Below are 16,315 nucleotides of genomic sequence, written 5' to 3'. Positions count from 1 at the left end.
TCTTATTCTCCCACCTCTCCATAAGGTACTCCTCTAACTTTTTTACTTTTAAGTGGTATTTCTTTTTTAGATGAAGATAGATTTCCTAATCTCTCTCTTAAAGGAGATGAAACTCACTGTGTTGTACACATACCTCTTTTACATCTGGACCATTCCCATCTTATTCCTTCTGTTTTTCATCTTTAAAGTTTATTTTGAGAGAGAGAGAGAGAGAGAGAGAGAGAGAGAGCGCGCGCGCGCGCACATGTGCACAGATGGTCACTCTTGCAGGGGGGATGGTGGGCAGAGAGAGAAAGGGAGAGAGGGAATCCCAAGAAGGCTCCATGCTGTCAGCACAGAGCCCGATTTGGGGCTCGATCTCACGAACTGTGAGATGATGACCTGAGCTGAAATTAAGAATCGGGTGCTTAACTGAGCCAACCAGGCGCTCCTAGTTTTCATCTTTAAGTTTTCATTTTTAATTTTTTTTAATGTTTGTTTATTTTTGAGAGAGAGAGACAGAGCATGAGTGGGGGAGGAGCAGAGAGAGAGGGAGACACAGAATCCGAAGCAGGGTCCAGGCTGTGAGCTGTCAGCACAGAGCCTGGCGTGGGGCTCAAACCCACTAACTGTGAGATCATGACCTGAGCCGAAGTCGGATGCTTACCCGACTGAGCCACCCAGGCGCCCCAAGTTTTTGTTTTTTTCAGTAGTTTAGTTATACATTTATCCACAGCTTATGTTGTGGGTATATCTATCTAATTATCAGTGGCAAATGAGTCAGGTAGAGAATGAAGATCAGAGGACAATCTTCCCTCTTACCAGAGGGGTCAGAGTGATACTGGCTTAGGTGGGAACAACGTTAACAGCTGGTATAAGATCCGTCCAGGGGTTCTTTAGATATTTAAACTAATTACAAATAAAGGAAATTGTTAGAAATAATCTTAATTTGATTGATACCATGGTATATATCCTAGTCGGTACTGTTTTGATCGCCTTTTTCTGTTCTCTTTGGGTCTGAGGGAACTCTGTATATGGAGAAGTGAGCTGTGATGGGGATGAATATTGTTTATTTTTTTCCAACTTGTTTGTTTTATTTTTTTAATTTATATTTTAGTTAATATACAGTGCAGTATTGGTTCCAGGAGTAGAATTCTGTGATTCATCACTTACACACAATACATATAATACTCACTGCTCATCATAAGTGTCCTCCTTGGTATCATATCAGCCATCACCTATTTAACCCATCTCCCACCCCCCTGCTTCCATCAACCCATAGTTCTCTGTCATTAAGAATCTCTTGTGGTTTGTTTCTCTCTCTTCTCTCCACCCTCCCCCATCCCCATATGTTCATCTGTATTGTTTCTTAAATTCCACATAAGTGAAATAATATGGTATTTGTCTTTCTCTGATTGACTTATTTCGCTTAGTGTAATACATTCTAGCTTTATCCATGTCATTGCAAGTGGCAAGATTTCATTCTTTCTGATGGCTGAGTAATATTCCATTGTGTATGTGTGTGTGCATGTGTGTGTACACACACACATATCTCTTTTATCCATGGAGGTGAATATTCTTATTTGGTGAAATGGGGTACCTGGCAGTGAAGGCATACAGTGATAGTGGTTTTGGTTGGCTTTGAACTCCTCCTTGGCATGCTAAGAAGAATGAATAAGCTAGCTTGTGGTTTTGTCATTCATTCATTGAACAAATAATTATTGAATAGCTACTACATGTCAGATGCTGTTCTGGAACACATCTGAAGAAAACAAAGAAGGTCCCTGTCCTCAGGGCACCTGGATGGCTCAGTTGGTAGAGCATACAACTCTTTTTTTTTTTTTTTTTTTTTTTTTAAGTTTATTTTGAGAGAGTGAGCACATGCATGCGCACAGGGGAGGGGCAGAGAGAGAATCCCAAGCAGCCTCCATGCAAAACTTGACATGGGACTTGATCTCATGAACCACGAGATCATGACCTGAGCCAAAATTAAGAGGCAGACACCTAACCAACTGGGCCACCCAGGCACCCGTAGAGCATACAACTCTTGAACTTGGGATAATGAGTTCAAACCCTCTTTAGGCTTAGAAGTTACTTAAATAAATTAACTCTCACATTTAAAAAAAAAAAAGTCCCTGCCCTCAAACAGTTTTTGTTTGTTTTACAGTGTCTTTATTCCTAAAAATACGAGCACGTTTGATTTGGAACTGAAAAGTGTTAATTTTGAATCATACCATCCACTTTTCTCAGTGTTACAAAGTAGAAAGCATTTCAGGTGTAAATAGTCACAAAAATATGAATAGTCCTGCTTATGGAGTTATTGTTCTAGTAGGAGAGACTGATGATAGGTAAGGAATGGACTTGTCTTTTTTAGGGAACAGCAAAAGAAAAAAAAATTGAATGGCTGGAGCCTAAAGAGCAAGTGGAAAAGTGGAAGAAATAGTCTTATAGGTAGGCAAGGGCCAGATCTTTTAGGAACTGGGAATTTAGAGTTTATTCAGAATGCATTGGAAAGCTATTAAAGGGTTCGTATAACAGGAGTAATGTTATCTGATTTATTTAGATTTCTAGCTCACGTATGGAGAATAGACTACAGGGTGGCAAAAATGGAGGTAGGGAGATCTGTTGGAGGCTGCTTAAATTCAGTGACAGATGATTGGGGCTTGAACAAGAATGACAACGGTAGTAGAGGGATTCACAGTATGTTGTAAATGAGTGATCATAGGCTTTGCTGATAAATTGGAAGATATGGCTTCCTGAATCCCTGATCTATGGTAAGATTAGCTCAGTGCAACTGCTGGGCATAAGAAGACAACTAGCCTAGCACCACTGCATATATACTGTGTTGTCCACAAGGCTTGAAATTTCTCCTTTAAGGGGTGTTTGGGTGGCTCAGACAGTTGAGTGTCCACCTCAAGATTTCAGCTCAGGTCATGATCTCGCAGTTTGTGAGATCAAGCCCCACATTGGGCTCTGTGCTGACAGTGTAGAGCCTGCTTGGGATTCTCTGTCTCCCTCTCTCTGTGCCTCTCCCCTGCTCATTCTCCCTTCTGCTGCTGCTGCTGCTATTGCTGCTGCTGCTGCATTGTCTTCTTCTCTCTTTCAAAATAAATATTTTAAAAAATGTTTAAAAGTATTTTTCCTTTTAGTAAATTGAGTAATGCATTAGGGTGGTTTGATTGATGGCCTCCCTTGTAAGAGGGGAGACTGTTTCAAAGTTGTTTTCTCAATTATGTATTTCTACATTGTATTTAAAAACAGAGGTGCCTGGGTGGCTCAGTCGGTTAAGCATCCAGCTTCATGCCTCAGCTTGGGTCATGATCTCACAGTTGGTGGGTTCGAGCCCCACGTCAAGCTACTTCAGATTCTGTGTCTCCCTCTCTTTCTGCCCTTTCCTTGCTCATATTCTATCTCTCTCAAAAATAAACATTAAAAAAAATTTTTTTTTTAAATTTTTTAATGTTTATTCACTTTTGAGAGACAAAGAGTGAGAGTGGGGGAGGGACAGAGAGAGAGGGAAACACAGGATCTGAAGCAGGCTCCAGGCTCTGAGCTGTCAGCACAGAGCCCGCCCGATGTGGGGCTTGAACTTACAAGCTATGAGATCATGACCCGAGCTGAAGTTGGATGCCCAACTGACTGAGCCACCCAGGCACCCCTAAAAAATTTTTTTTAAAACAAAAGTGAAGCTATGCTTACCAGTTTCTTCACCAAAAATGCTGATGACCCTATAATGACAAAGAAGTTTTGCTATAGAAGAACTCTGTATGTATATACCTTTAACCAGGTTATTCCTTTGAGCCTCAGGACCTGTATCTGTGAAATGAAGATTACATTTATTTTATAGGAATTTTATTTTATTTTATTTTTATTTTTATTTCTATTTTATTTTATTTTATTTTATTTTTTTTAACGTTTATTTATTTTTGAGACAGAGAGAGACAGAGCATGAACAGGGGAGGGTCAGAGAGAAGGAGACACAGAATCGGAAGCAGGCTCCAGGCTCCGAGCTGTCAGCACAGAGCCCAACGCGGGGCTCGAACTCACGGACTGCAAGATCATGACCTGAGCCGAAGTCGGCCGCTTAACCGACTGAGCCACCCAGGCGCCCCTATTTTATAGGAATTTTAGATGAAATAATATATGAAGAGCATGATGCTCAATGCATGCTAGTTTTCTCCCTTAGTAGAAATACTTGTTCTAAGTCTGATAGATTCCTTTTGTTTTTTTTTTTTAAGTTTATTTTATTTTGAGAGAGAGAATGGGGGAGGGGGGCTGAGGGATGAGAGTACTAAGTGGGGTTGGTGCTTAGTGTGGAGCCCCATGCAGGACTGTCTCATGACTGTGAGATCATGGCCTGAGCCCATATCAAGTGTTGGAAACTTAACCCACAGAGCCACCCAGGCGCCCCCCCCCCTCCTTTTTTTTAAGAGAGAGGGTAGGTCGGGGAGAGGGGCAGAGAGAGAGAGAGAGAGGGAGGGAGAGAGAGAGAGGGAATCTTAAGCATGTTCAATGTTCAGTGCAGAGCCCAATATGGGGCTTGATCCCATGACTCTGGGATCATTACCTGTGCCAAAATCAAGAGTCAGGCACTCAACCTACTGAGCCATCCAGGTGCCCCTTAAGTTTTCTTTAAAATTTTTTTTTTTTAATTTTTTTTTTAACGTTTTATTTATTTTTGAGACAGGGAGAGACAGAGCATGAACAGGGGAGGGTCAGAGAGAGGGAGACACAGAATCTGAAACAGGCTCCAGGCTCTGAGCTGTCAGCACAGAGCCCGACGCGGGGCTCGAACTCAGGGACCGAGAGATCATGACCCGAGCCGAAGTCGGCCACCCAACCGACTGAGCCACCGAGGCGCCCCTAAAATTTTTTTTTAATGCTTTTATTTATTTTTGAGAGAGAGAGAGGGACGGAGAGAGAATAAGCGGGGGAGGGGCAGAGGCAGAGGGAGAGGGAGACACAGAATCTGAAGCAGGCTCCAGGCTCTGAGCTGTCGGCACAGAGGCCAATGTAGGGCTCGAACTCACGAAATACAAGATCATGACCTGAGCCGAAGTTGAGTGCTTAACTGACTGAGCCACCCAGGCGCCCCACCCCCTAAGTTTGCCTTTTTTTTTTAATTTCTTTTTTTCAACATTTATTTATTTTTGGGACAGAGAGAGACAGAGCATGAACAGGGGAGGGGCAGAGAGACAGAGGGAGACACAGAATCGGAAACAGGCTCCAGGCTCTGAGCCATCAGCCCAGAGCCTGACACAGGGCTCAAACTCACAGACCGCGAGATCGTGACCTGGCTGAAGTCGGACGCTTAACCGACTGCGCCACCCAGACGCCCCAAGTTTGCCTTTTTTAATTAGTATTTTTTTAAATAAATTTTTTTAATAGGGATAGATGGTGGTGATGGTTGCATGACAACATGAATATATTTAATACCACTGAAATGTATACTTAAAAATGTATACATTTTTAAGTAGATGGGGGGTACCTGGGTGGCTCAGTCAGTTAAGATGGTAAGTTTTATGTTATGTGTATTTAAAACAAATTTTTTTTTAATGTTTGTTTATTTTTGAGAGAGAGAGAGAGAGAGAGAGAGACAAGAGTACTAGCAGGGGAGGGGCAGAGAGAGAGGGAGACACAATATGAAGCAGGCTCCAGGCTCTAAGCTGTCAGCCCAGAGCCTGACGCTGGGCTCGAACTCATGGACAGTGAGATCATGACCTGAGCCAAAGTCACATGCTTAACTGAACCACCTAGGCACCCCTATGTTATGTGTATTTTACTTCAATAAGAAGAGAGGGAAAAATGCACCAGGTAAAAATAAAATCATACAAAAAAGTTTATACTAAAAAATGAGGGTGCCTGGCTGCTTCATTTGGAAGAGTATGTGACTCTTGATCTTGGGGTCATGAGTTCAAGACCCACATTGAGGGTAGAGTTTACTTAAAAAAATGCATCGTCTTCCTATTCCAGAGCATAATCCTCCTCTCATTGTATTACTTCCTTTGGGCTTTAAAAATATTTTATTTGGGCTCCTATCTGGCTCAGTTGTGAAAGCATTTCACTCTTGATCTCAGGGTTGTGAGTTTGAGCCCCATGTTGGGTGTAGAGATTACTTTCAAAAAATTTAAAAATATTAGAGCAAGGGGGTTGATGAAGCATGTGTATGAAACACTGTAGAAGGGGGTAGGTAGGCATGACGAGTAAAAGCCTTTCTCCCATCTCAGCCTCCAAGGTCCTTCTTTAGAGAAGACCATATAACTGTTTTCTATATATCCTTCTAGAGATACTGTGTCTATATGTATATATTACATATTTTTCTTTTTTTAGAAACATGCATTTGCACATCACATTGTTATGCATCTTATTCTTTCCCCTTAATAGGTCTGAGTGACTATTTCGCAAGATATTTAATAGCATACGCTGTGGAAAACAGTTTGGCAGTTCCTCGAATGGTTAAATATATAGAGTTAGCATACAACCCAGCAGTTCTACTCCTAGCTCTATACGCAAAAGAATTGAAAACAAGTAGTCGAATAAATGCTTGTACATAGATGTTCATAGCATCACCATTCTTATAGCCAAAAGGTGGAAATAATTCAAATGTTCATCAGCAGATAAGTCGGTAAACAAATGTGGTTGTATACATACAATGGAATATTTTTCAACTACTTAAAAAGATGAAGTATTAATATGTGGTATAACATGGATGAACCTTGAAAGTATTATGCTAGATGAAAGAAGCCAAACACAGGCCATATATTGTATGATTTAATTTATATGAAGTATCTAGTATAGTAAACCTGTAGAGACGCAAAGCGAATTGGTGGTTGCCAGATGCTAGGAGAAGGGGAACTGGAGATGGACTGCTTAATAAGCATGGGGTTTTCTTTTGTGGTAATGAAAATGTTTTGGAACTAGATAGGCTTGGTTGTTTTGCAGCATGGCGAATATGCTAAATATCACTGAAATGTACACTTTAAAAAGGTGAACTTTATATTGTGTATTTCACCTGAATTAAAAAAAAGTTTTAAATAGATGTTTAGGCCTTACAGAGTTTTCATCTTGCTAATTGTGGAACCTTGAAAGGAATAGAGATGTTTGCGCCAGAATGCAGGGTGTCTGGCTGTGCATTATCATTGCTGAAACACCTAGGCAACTCATTGGAGTTAGTTTATTCTTCTCTTTATGGTGGTTCTCCAGACAAGCATTGTCTTGTGAGCAATATATAAGTGGAGAATTAAACTGTACAAAATCAAATTCTGATTCTGCACATCTATTTAAGGTTAACCTTGGGATATTTACATTTTGAGGTGAATGATCTGATGTTCTTACTTAGAAAGCCAGAAGGGAGTATTTCTTTCCTTTAGCCTCAAAAGAGAATTTTAGTCTGGGGTTATTCTTTTTTTTTTTTTTTTTAATTTTTTTTTTTTTTAATGTTTATTTACTTTCGAGAGATAGGGAAGAGCATGAGCAGGGGAGGGGCAGAGAGAGAGACACACACAGAATCCACAGCAGGCTCCAGGCTCTGAGCTGTCAGCACAGGGCCCGACGTGGGGCTCGACGTGGGGTTCGAACTCACCAACCGTGAGATCATGACCTGAGCCGAAGCCGGATGCTCAACCGACTGAGCCACCCAGGCGCCCCTAGTCTGGGGTTATTCTTACTTGGCCATATATTGGAGGCTTTGTGGGGTTTTCCTCTGCTTGCCTTCATTTGCCTTAGGTTTGCTGCTCTCCATCTCTAAGAGCCCTTGAACTGACATCGACCCTTAACAACTGCTTGATCAAGATGGCAAAATAACAATAGTACCAGGCTCAAGTGCATTGTGAACAAATGGACAGTTGGTTTGAGCCTTTTTGCCAGGCGTTTTCCTATATTGTTTGCAAACCAAATAAATGGCTTTATGTTTTCAATTTAATTTCCCGAGTGTTTAATGGTGTTTCCTGTGTGTCAGGGACAGTCCTGGGTGTAGGTGAACCTGGGGTCGATAGGACAGTTCTGCCCATGGCACTGAAAGAGTTTCAATATAGTGATTTTTTTCCTCTTAATGAAGTAGTATGTATTCTATTCATTTTACTTTATTTATTACTAATATTAAATGTTTAATTTTGAAAGAGAGAGCTCTAGTGGGGGAGGTGCAGAGAGAGAGGGGACAGAGGATCCAAAGCAAGCTATGTGCTGACAGCAGAGAGCCTGATGCGGGGCTCGAACTCATGAACTGTGAGATCATGACCTGAGCCAAAGTCAGATGCTCAACTTCCTGAGCCACCCAGGCGCCCCTCTCTATTCGTTTTAAATGTGTACTTTAACAAAGGACAAAAGCAGTAGAATGGAAGGTATTTGAGAAGGGAGTGCGTATGAAAAGTCTATGCTTTTCAACCTGGCTTATTGTTTGAACAGAAATTTGATTCTGATTTGGTTGTTAAATTGAGGACTGGCTGGTTAAAAAGCTGTATTTTGACCTTTATTTTCACCTTCATAATACTGATAGTTTTGCTCCAAGAGAAGGCATTGTAAGGCATCTTTAAGCTTTTATGGAATTCATGTGTGTTTAGGTACAGTATGGCTCTTGGGAAAAAATCGAGATCTTAAACCACTGAAATAGTATCATTGTATTCTAGATAAATGAAGCTTTCTTTCTTAAGCTTTACAACTTTTTTGTTTTATTTCTGCAGTGGACGTCTTTTTCCCTGTCTTACGGTATCTAGGACTTAAGCTTCTCCATGTAATGAATGAGGTCTTTCCTCCTAAGGGAGAGTTTTTGAGTTCTATCCTTGGAGTCTGTCAGCCTGCTTTAGGACTGGCCAGAATGGCATTTCTCTCCCTCTCCATTTTATGTTTCTAACCTGATTTACAGGGTTTTCTGTGTCCTAAGTCTTGTCATAGGCTACACTGCTTTCTCACTCAAGCATGCATTTTTCTAAACTGTTGTGAACTCAGCTGCTTTCCATTTAGACTTACAGAATCGTTTATAAAATAAGAGCAAATAAGTTCATAGGGAGGATGTGAGTTTTAGCATTACTGTTACAGATAATTTGTTTCTTTTTTTTTTTTATGTTGATTTTTGAGAGACAGACGAGTGTGAGTGGGGAAGGGGCAGAGAGAGAGAATCCAAAGCAGGCTCCAGGCTCTGAGCTATCAGCACAGAGCCCAATGTGAGGCTCAAACCCACGGACCACAAGATCATGACTTGAGCTGAAGTCGGATGCTCAACCGACTGAGCCATCCAGGCGCCCCAGTTTAAGTTTCTGATTGTATGAGAGGTTTCTATAATTCTGTGAGGGTGAATTCTTTTTTTTTTTTAATTTTTTTTTTTAACGTTTATTTATTTTTGAGACAGAGATAGAGCATTAACGGGGGAGGGGCAGAGAGAGGGAGACACAGAATCTGAAACAGGCTCCAGGCTCTGAGCTGTCAGCACAGAGCCTGACGCGGGGCTTGAACTCAGGGACCGTGAGATCATGACCTGAGCCGAAGTCGGATGCTTAACCCACTGAGCCACCCAGGCGCCCCGAGGGTGAATTCTTGAACTACTAGACTCCTACCCTAGGAGGTAGCCTCACCACTAGTGTACACAGCCGAGGTTGTTGTAACTGTTTTCTTTTTAAAATCTGTGTTCGCCAAATTGGTTGTATAAAGCTTCTTTGCTCCTGGAAATTTATTTTTTTCAGGTTTATTATTTGAACACTTAACTATTATGTGCTTGCACCTATGCTTGTCTGACAGTGGTTAATAAGACAGATAATGATTCTTATACTAATGGAGTTTGGGAGGAAGAAACTTTGGAGCGGTGTGATGAGTGAGGCAGAGAGAGGTTTGGTGCTGTGGGAGTATCCAAAAGGCCTGATCTAAATTGGGAGCTCAGGGAACACCCTGAGAGACTGACTTAGCCTGAAGTATGAGTTATCTAAGTGGGGAAGGGTAGGTGGGGTGCATTAAGGGCAAAAGAAAGAAGGAAGATACCCTGGGTTAATAGCCTGAGTTATAGGATATTATATTGTTTTGGCTGAGGGTGGTTGTATGCTTTGGGTTTTATAATTTCATAAGATACTGTCCTGGGATTTAATATATTTTCTTATCTATAATATGACATTTTGTACCTAGATTTCATCCAGAATATTTTTTGCACAGCTTGCATTGACACTACACCGTGCTGCAGAAACATTGACAAAACCTGGATTGGGAGGAACTTTTTAATGTTCATTAGGATCATCATTCTTCTGAGTAAAATTCACAGGATTTTTATGATTTTTAAAATTTCTTAAAAAATTTTTTTAGTTTCTAAAAGACTAGACAACTTTTGCTTTTATAATAGTCATCTGTACAATACTGATTCATAACAACTTATGTGGAGAGAGAAATAAAACACACACTGGTTCTTATCCTGGTTTTCTGTCCTGGTCAACCATGGTCCGAAAGTAATGATCCTCCCTTTTGACATATGTCAGAAAGTCAGTAGCAGCCTAATGCTACATCACAGTGCTTACATCATTCACCTCATTTCATCTCATCACATAGGCATTTTATCATCTCACATCATTACAAGAAGGGTAAGTACAATGCAATAAGGTATTTTGAGGGGAGAGACTACATTCACATAACTCATTATAGCATATTATAATTGTTGTATTTCATTATTATTTAGTCTCTTGCTGTGTGTAATTTGTAAATTAAATTTTATCATAGGTATGTATGTACAGGAAAGACGTAGTGTATGTAGGGTTCGGTACCATCTGTGGTTTCAGGCATCCACTGGGGGTCTTGGAACATATCCTTTGTGGAGAAGGGGGTACTACAGGATGTAAAATTTCAAACTAGATTATATAATTGAGGCATATGGATGTCAAAAAGGTAAGTTTCATGAACTCAACCTTAAAAACTTTTTTTAAATGTTCATTTACTTTTGAGAGATGGAGAGAGACAGAGAGTGAGTGGGGGAGGGGCAGAGAGAGAGGGAGACATAATCCGAAGCAGGCTCCAGGCTCTGAGCTGGCAGCACGGAGCCCGACGCGAGGCTCGAACTCATGAACCGTGAGATCATAAACTGAGCTGAAGTCAATGCCTAACCAGCTGAGCCACCCAGGTGCCCCTCAACTTTTTAAATTTTATTTTATTTTTGAGAGAGCAAGAGTGGGGGAGGGGCAGAGAAAGGGGAACAAAGGATTTGAAGCTGGCTCTGCGCTGACAGCTGCAAGCCCGTTGTGGGGCTGGAACTCATAAAACTGCGAGATCATGACCCCAGCCAAAGTCAGACGCTCAACTGACTCTGCCTCCTAGGTACCCCTGAACTCAGCTTCTAATCTGTTTTTAAAGTAATGTGTTTAAAGTAATGAATACAGTAAAAAGTTAAAAAATTAAGCCATGTCTAAAGTTATGCTGTATTAAATGCTTTTATTTCTTCAGTGGTTGAGGAAAGCTTACTGTAATCATCACTATTTCTTTTGTGTAATTAGTCCCTTTGTAGAATCATGAGGTAAAATTATAATTATTTGAAGTATGCTATCATTTTAAAGCTGTGATTATTTTTTCTGCATAGGAATTTATTCATTATCTTTCCAAAATATTGTAAAGATCTTGATCCAGCAGAAGCAGCATAGTTATTCAGTTGAATTATTTCTACAACTGTTTCTCAGCTGGAGAACTGTTTTGTGCCTGCTTATAATGAATGTTTGGTTAATAAATGTCTAGATAATACATGCATTATAACCAAATAGCACCATCTGAAGCACCTTTGGTAGCTCCTTATCTGCTAAAAATTGTGCACAGAGGCAGATTTACTGTGAGTCTAAGAAAATAAGTATTGTAAAATGTATAGTCCCTGAACAAGTTATTGAAATCATTCAGCTAATTTAGGTTGTAGAATTCAAATTACTGTCAGCCCTGAAGTTTAGCTTAAATGCACACCACCCCCTGCCCCCAACTTACCTAATTTAAAGGCTATTTTGTTTTAATTTCCCAAGAGAAATAGCAGGAATGGCTCAGTCCACTTCTCTGAGATAATAGCATAGTTACCAGTCATGGGAAAAATCAGACCTGAGGGCATTAGAAAAAGTGCTTAAAAAGTATTCAGAAGAGGGGCGCCTGGGTGGCTCAGTCGGTTGAGCGGCCGACTTCAGCTCGGGTCATGATCTCGCAGTCCGTGAGTTCAAGCCCCGCGTTGGGCTCTGTGCTGACAGCTCAGAGCCTGGAGCCTGTTTCGGATTCTGTGTCTCCCTCTCTCTGACCCTCCCCTGTTCATGCTCTGTCTCTCTCCGTCTCAAAAATAAATAAATGTTAAAAAAAATTAAAAAAAAAAGTATTCAGAAGAATGTGATGGCGTGTGTATATTTTAAAGCAAATTGGCATTGGGTTAGGGATGGTCATAACTTTCTTTTGGAAAGTTCTGAAGATCACAAACCTATTTGATGGTAAAACCTGAACTGAACTGATGAGAGGTTGTTTAGTTTTTATCCTCCTTACATGTTCATTTATTTTACTGAAGAACTATTAACCCATTGGGTATATTACAGAGTATTTGGCATTTGTACCATACCATCTTTCTGAAATCTGAAAAATCCTGACTTTAGAAATACCTAGTCCCAAGACTTTTGGATGAAGTATTGTGGGCCTATAATTTCAGGCAGTGAGAGATAAGTAGTAATTTATTATTTTTTTCAACAGGAAAGAAGAGGGTGGGGTCAGGTATGGATGTGATACATACTTTGAAAAACTAATTACAGCTGACTCTTGAACAGTATGGGGGGTGGGGCACTGACCCCTGTGCAGCTGAAATTTTGAGTATAACTGGACTCCCCAAATATGTAACTAACAGCCTACTGTTGACTGGAAGCCTTACTGATGACATAAAGTCGATTAACATGTGTTTTGTATGTTAAATGTGTTATATACTGTATTTTTTTGGGGGGGGGGAGTTTTATTTATTTTTAAGAGAAAGAGCACCTGTGCACATGAGTGAGCAGGGATGGGGCAGGGAGGAAGAGAGAGAGAGAGAGAGAGAGAGAGAGAATATGAGAATCTGAAGCAGGCTCCACACTGTCAGCACAGACCCCAATATAAGGCTTGAACTCAGGAACTGTGAGATCATGATCTGAGTCGAAATCAAGAGTCAAACACTTAGGCGACTGAGCCATTCAGATGCCCCTGTATACTGTATTCTTAATTGTTTTTTTTTTTCAACGTTTATTTATTTTTGGGACAGAGAGAGACAGAGCATGAACGGGGGAGGGTCAGAGAGAGAGGGAGACACAGAATCGGAAACAGGCTCCAGGCTCTGAGCCATCAGCCCAGAGCCTGACGCGGGGCTCGAACTCACGGACTGCGAGATCCTGACCTGGCTGAAGTCGGACGCTTAACCGACTGCGCCACCCAGGCGCCCCTTTATTCTTAAAGTAAGCTAGAGGGACACCTGGGTGGCTCAGTCAGTTTAAGTGTCTGACTCTTGATTTCAGCTGAGGTCATGACCTCACAGTTCGTGAGTTCAAGCCTTGCATCGGGCTCCATGCTGACAGTGTGGAGCCTGCTTGGCATTCTCTCTCTCTCTCTCTCTCTCTCTCTCTCTCTCTCTCTCTCTCTCCCCCCCCCCACTCCCCTACTTGCGCTGTCTCTGTCTCTCTCAAAATAAAGAAAGAAAAAAAAAAGATACAGTACTAAAAATCATAAGAGGGGCACCTAGCTGGCTCAGTCAGAGAAGTATGTGACTTTTGATCTTAGGGTCATGAGTTCAAGGCCCACATTGAGCATGGAGCCTACTTAATAAGAAAAATAAAAAAGAATCATAAGAGAAAATATGTTTAGTAGTCTACTGCAAATCCACATATTAAGTAGACCAGTGCAGTTCAAACCGGTGTTGTTCAAGGGTCAGCTATATTTGCTAGACTGGTAAAATTTTCGTTTTAGGAGAAACAACATTCTTTCCAGGTCAGGCCATATTACAAACTGGTCCTCAAGTTCTGGACAATTGGAATTTGGAGGGAGTTACCATTTGTCCAAAATGAGACCTAAGTAGTAATGAGAAACCTTTATTGAACACGGACCTATTTTCAGTAAGTAAGCTCTTTTGGTCTTATTTAATCTTCATACCAACCATGTTTAGAAGATTTCATTCGCCACTTGACATGTAAGGAAACTGTAATGGAGCACAAAGCTAGTAAGCGATAGAGCATTGATGAACTCTTAAGTAGCATAGCTCCTTTACCATTACTGTCAACTACCTATAACTCAGTAACTATTGCTGCCTATAACTGAAATTAATTTCTAGTAGAATCTTTTACTTTGAGGGTGTCTGGACGGCTCACTCAGTTAAGCATCTGATTCTTAATTTCAGCTCAGGTTATGATCTCATGGTTCATGAGATCGAGCCCTGTGTTGGGCTCTGTGCTGACAGTGTGGAGCCTGCTTGGGATTCTCTCTCCCTGTCTCTCTGCCCCTCCCCCACTATTCTTTCTTGCTCTCTCCCAAAATAAACTAATTAAGTTAATTTACTTAAAAAAAGAAAAAAGAAAAAAACCTTGGGGCACTGAGTGGTTCAGTCAGTTAAGCGTCTGACTCTTGATTTCAGCTCAGGTCATGATCTCACGGTTTGTGGGATCGAGCCCCACATCAGGCTCTGTGCTGACAGTGCAGAGCCTGTGTGGGATTGATTCTCCTTTCCCTCTCTCTCTCTCCCCCCCACACAGTCTCTCAAAACAAAACAAACAAACAAAAAAAACCCAAAACTTTTACTTTGGTTAATCTACATGGGACTGAACATTTCTGATTTTACTGAGTAGTCTGTATGGTAGATGCTGTTTTCTTGTTAGACATATGCAGGATGGGATTCAGATTTTGAAACCCTAGCGTAATGTTTGGTCAGGTAAGGTTGTTGGTAGTGTTTTAGGTGGGAGGGGAAGTGGGTAAGAATCACCTGGAAATCTTTGAGAACATGTGTCAGGTGGCCCCTTCCAGCATGTGTGGATGGAATAGGGATTGGAGTGTATGTGATCATATCTTCCTCCAACTATAGTGAACAGTCAAGATTATTCATGAGGTAAGATACGGTAATGGTAGTGCACAATTTCTAGGCCCTTTATCTACTGTTCGGGAAACACTTACTAGAATACTATAGAATACTATAAGGAATCCTTATAGACCTTAAAAACACTTACTAGAATACTATAGAATACTATAAGGAATCCTTATAGGCCTTAAAAACACTTGGCCTTAAAAAACAATTATTTGCTAGATTGGGAAAAGCTTCAGTTTTGAAAAAACACCACTGTATTCAGGTATCCTTGAATTTGCTCTAATTTATGGAAAAAATAGTTTGCAATCTTCCGTGTTTTAGCTGTGAATAGATTATTTTTTAATCTCCCGTAATGAGTCTCTTCAGCAGTTGAAGTTGCTGCTTTAAAATATTCCAAGAATGGCGTGCTTGGCTGGCTCAGTCAGTAGTGCATATGACTCTTGATCTCGGGGTTGAGAGTTCAAGCCCCAAGATTTCCCAAGCACCTAAGCTTTCTTGGGTGTAGAAATTACTAAAAATAATAATAATAAACTTAAAGACTCCCAGGATTGCTTACTTCAAGGCTTTTTTGCCATATAGAAGATGATAAGATAGATGTTTAGTCTTTTTCCCCCCCTCTCCTTTATGATATTTCATACATAAATGTATGGACTAGGGAGTTTTATATATAATAGTTTGCTGCTTGTAAGTCTTCTTGGAAAAGAAGCAATTTCTTCTTAAGAATGAGACTTAAGGCCAACTTAGAAAAGAAGGGAAGTGCTTAAGAGGAAGTAAATTTGAAGGCTAATGTCTAATCTTAGTAACTTGAGCTTTTGAAAGTTTCCCTTCAAAAAGTTAAAAAATTAACTCTTTCTTACACCCATGCATTTTTTAAAGTTTATTTATTGATTTATTTTTAATAATTTCTACACCCAGCACAGGGCTCAAACTCATGACCCTGAGATCAAGAGTAGCAGGCTCTTTCTTTTGACTGAGACAGCCAGGTGCCCCTATACCAGTGCATTTTTATCTACTAACTTAGAAAGGCTAGGTTTCTTTTCTTTGATTCAATCAGCAAACACTTCTCTTCATTGCCATATTTGACCCTGTTGGGCATTATGGGGAATATAGAATTGAAGATACAGTCTTTTTTATTGAAATTTACAGGTAATAGTATCCAATAGTTAAACAGCTGTTACATGCTAGGTATTGTTTGTTCTAAGCCCTTTCCTCTGTTACGCATTTAATAATTACCACTATTCTGTGAGGATAGGAACCATTATTTTTCCCATTGTACAGATGAGGAAGTAGAGACACAGAGGGCTTAAGTAACTTGCCCAAAGATTCACAGCT

At 40.6% G+C, this 16,315-nt stretch overlaps 1 protein-coding gene across 2 annotated transcripts in view; it reads left to right on the top strand.

Moving 5' to 3' along the window:
• Window positions 1–16,315, top strand: part of RHOA (ras homolog family member A) — a 63,119-nt gene that overhangs the window by 5,171 nt on the left and 41,633 nt on the right. The gene's annotated exons all lie outside the window — the stretch shown is intronic.

The sequence above is a fragment of the Felis catus genome, chromosome A2, assembly GCF_018350175.1.
Source record: "Felis catus isolate Fca126 chromosome A2, F.catus_Fca126_mat1.0, whole genome shotgun sequence".
NCBI classification, from domain to species: domain Eukaryota; kingdom Metazoa; phylum Chordata; class Mammalia; order Carnivora; family Felidae; genus Felis; species Felis catus.
The sequence above is the reverse complement of the archived record's forward strand: the minus strand, read 5'-3'. Positions and strand labels throughout refer to the sequence as shown.